The sequence below is a fragment of the Ambystoma mexicanum genome, chromosome 2q (assembly GCF_040938575.1).
Source record: "Ambystoma mexicanum isolate Mex_15411 chromosome 2q, UKY_AmexF1_1, whole genome shotgun sequence".
NCBI lineage: Eukaryota > Metazoa > Chordata > Amphibia > Caudata > Ambystomatidae > Ambystoma > Ambystoma mexicanum.
The window spans coordinates 679823939-679827899 of record NC_090924.1 but is presented as its reverse complement, the minus strand read 5'-3'; positions in this window follow the sequence as shown (position 1 = coordinate 679827899).

Genomic DNA, 3961 nt, shown 5'->3' with positions numbered 1-3961 from the left:
TGCTCCTAAAAGACTGTAAACTAGTCATTCCCGAAGCAATGAGGGCCAAAGTCATAGAGCTCACACACGAAACGCACAGGGGCATGGTGTCCACTAAACGTACGCTCCGCCAGAAGGTATGGTTTCCTCACATGGACACGCTAGTAGAAACAGCACTAAAAGCATGCCCCACATGCTGCCTCATCATGCCAAACCGACACCCTGAGCCACTGCTCATGTCGAAGCTCCCACAGAAAATATGGGAGGCAGTCGCGGCCGATTTCTTTGGGCCCATCGAGGGAGGGAAATACGTCCTGGCCGTGATGGATGAGTACTCACGATATCCTGACGTGCGGCTCATATCATCGACCGCCGCTCATCAAGTCATCCCGGCTTTGGACCACATGTTCTCGGCCTATGGAGTACCTAAAATAGTTAAGACAGACAACGGGGCCCCAGTCTGTGGACATCAGTTCACCCAGTTTGCAGAATATCTTAGGTTTAATCACAGAAAAGTCACTCCCCTGTGGCCACAAGCCAACGGGATGATCGAACGATTCATGGCCAACCTGAAGAGAGCGCTCCAGATCGCCAGACTCACCGGCCAACCTTATGAACAAGTGTTGAACCAACTTATGAGAGATTATCGAGGAACTCCTCATAGCAACACAGGGAAGACACCGGCCAAACTGATGTTTGGATGAAACACCCAAACACGCATACCACAGGCGGATGTCATCACCCCATCACCAGCTCTGGATCATGAGGTGCGAGAAAGAGATGAAGCAGCTAAGGCTCGAATGAAGGAGTATGCGGACACTCACAGGCGAGCACAGCCCTCACAAATAGAGGTAGGGGACTTAGTGGCGGTTCGGCAACCAGTAACGCACAAGCATACGTCCCCGTTTCATGAGGAACCTCTGCTTGTCACTCAAAGGAAAGGGTCCATGATCACAGCCCAAGGGTCAGAGGGATCTGTCACGAGAAACTCGCCCCACTTCAAGGAACTTCCACCAAGAGGAGCCAGACGGCTAAGTGGAAGAGTATATGTACCCCTGGCCAATGAGTCGGATGACTCCTATCAAGCAGATCAGTGGGACTCGGAGGAGTCAGAGCCGGAGGTGGGGCAAGAGGCTGGGGAGAGTGGGCCATCACCAGGGAGGAGTCAGGCACGTCCGCAGAGGGCTCGGAACAGACCTCGCCGATGGATCGAGGAAATGGACTAGAAGCCCACCAAACCGCTGCTTGTTGCAAAGAGTTTGGTAACTGTTTAAAAAGGGGGGAGATGTCACAATGATGTCTCTGTGACAACAGGGGCGGGAGGAACTGAGGGGAAAGGGAAGTGACGCGGGGGTGGGGTCGGGGTTCAAGGTTGAAGGAGAATAAATGAAGACGCGTGTTTGAAGAGCTCTGTGTTCGACTCCTTTATTTCTGCGCCATAGCCCGCGATACCGCGTGCCACTATCACACAAGCCTTCATGTGTCTGCCCTAGAGCTAATGCGTGTCCTCAGGGCTGGCACGCACCGGGCCTCGGTTCTCAAAACCCCCCCCCCCCCACAAAAAGAGTTATTTCTTCATCTTTTACAGAAAAATTATGGTCGACCTGCGTGACATGTCGACCATTTTTTTGCAACTAATTAATTAAACATGTCTTTCGGTTGTTTGGGAATAAACAGACCCGATACAGTTTCATCATCCATAATTTGGTGGCTGCCATCTGAAATGTATTTGTAGCTGACAGGCCTAATTTCGTCCCCAGTCGGGGGTCATACTACCACCTTTCCCTTTCACTTTTCCAAATCCTCATCCAAGTGAAACACACATCCATCAATCTATAAAAGGCCCTAGAAGTGTCTAGAACACTGTGGACTGCACAGAGATGGGAGCATGACAAGTATGTTTCTGTCTTTGAAAGCTGTGCTTAACCTACTGCCCTCTGGCCCGAGCCATTGGCATCCTTCGGCAGTACAAGTTTAGAGATGAATTGAGGAGGGAATCCACGAGCGCGGGAACTGTGCATTCCATTCACCCCAAAATGTTATGTCAAGCCTCTTGTACCCTTCCTCTGCTATTGGCCCACATAGTCAGGTGTTCATGCCTGATTCTGTAATTGTTGATGACACTTTCATGAAGGCATCGAACACCACAAATAAATAAGACACATAAATAAAAAAATAAAAAATACATTGAATGCAACTGATTCTGGAAAACATCAAACAGAAGCATCAGTTACTCAATTAATGGGACCAGTGCCAAGGATGATCTATGGAAGAACTCACTGATAAATAATTTGGAATTGTTCAGGAAAACCAGCAGAAATCTGCGCATTGCTGCATTTGTGTGGTCCAGCTGTGTGCAGGCAGTTTGTCAGTCTGTTTGTATTCTTCCTGTGGCCTGCGCGGAGCTCTTTTCTTTTCTCAGCAAGTGGCCATTAGGTTTTATTTATCTTATAACAGCCGCAGCTCGCCTCGCCTCTGATGAATATTTTGTGAGAAACGCTACTGTTTGAGACATGATAGCTAGGTAATTTGTCAGACTGTGGCCCACCTATCCTGCCCACACCCATGCCTTAGGCAAATGTCGGCATCACATATCTGCATCGAGGTTCAGCTGTCTCATGGGAACCCCTACAGAAGAAGATAGCTCATTGCCATCATGGCGGTATGTTGGGATGGTTACCTCCAGCACCTTCTTCTACATTAAAGTATCTTAAAACTTGTCCTGGATGTCCTAGAAGGTCACTTGTCCTTACAGTGTAACTATAGGGACACCTCTGTGCCTTTAATCCTGTACTACATGTCTAAACTGTGTGCCAAAAGGTTACATAGAGCAAACCAACCTTTGAAATAACGCAAGGACGTAGGGGCCACTCTCGAGCAAGGCTGTTGTTAGGGAGAATTCTCATTCATGGCTAATTTCCCTCAACTAGTGAGTCCCCCAGCAGCTTTGCAGGATTTCTGGAGTTTATTTTTTCCACTTGGTAAGAATGTGAGCCTTTTTCCCACTCTTACATGTGTTTTGCCATGTGTATTTTTACTGTTTGTGAAATAATGGGCTCTGGAGGACACCACTCCATGAACTCCACTTTTTATGTGTGTTACACAGCACCTTCCGTGCAGTAACACAGGGTTGTCTTTGAGACTTCCCACTGACTCAATTTTCTGGGGCTGACTACTGTCCCCCAGAAAACAGGTAAAGTTGCCATTTACTTAAAATAGTCATTTAAAACTACAGACCCAGTACACCCCATTTTACATGGAGTACTTTAAAGGGTTAACTCCTATCCCTGTTTGTTTTTGCCTCTCTGAGTTTTGTTTTGCTCTTTTAACATTCAGACTTTGCTGGTGGCAATGGTACCTACCCTAACTTTTCTACCGCGATTATATTATATAAACGTGGTACTGTTCCAGGCTATCACAGGAGCCTCGAACATAAACCCGCTTGACCAAATGCTCTTTCTTTTGGCTCCGGTCAGGTTTATTCTTCATTTGTTTTTGTTAAAGTCCTTCTTGTATTTTACTTTGCGTGGCAAACCAGGTTTGCCTCCTTTGTTCACCGTCTTTTGGCGGGCGTCTTCCAAGAAGCCCTCCTCTTGGCACCTGGGTGTCTAGGTGGGCTGTATGTGAGGGAGGGATGTAGTCACCCCGTGCACAGAGTATCCTTGGAAACCCAAGTCGCACTTTGGCATGATTGGCTAAGTTGTATGTCCGGGCCGGACAACCCCCCTGCTGGGTGATTGACAGCCAGGCTGTGTGAATGGGGGATTTTTGCATAAAAGGCAGGACTCTTGGGCTGGAAGTCAGAGTCGCCACTGGTACTGCAAGGAACCAAAGAGAAGCAGAGAAGAAGATGGTTGCTGCAACTACCGAGTCCAGGTGGAGCCCTGCTGCAGTCCTTCAACGACAAGAGAAGATGCAGTCCGGAGTCTTCTTCCCTTGAGCCTGGTGGGATCAACCAGCTCATCTTCCACAGGCAGAGGAT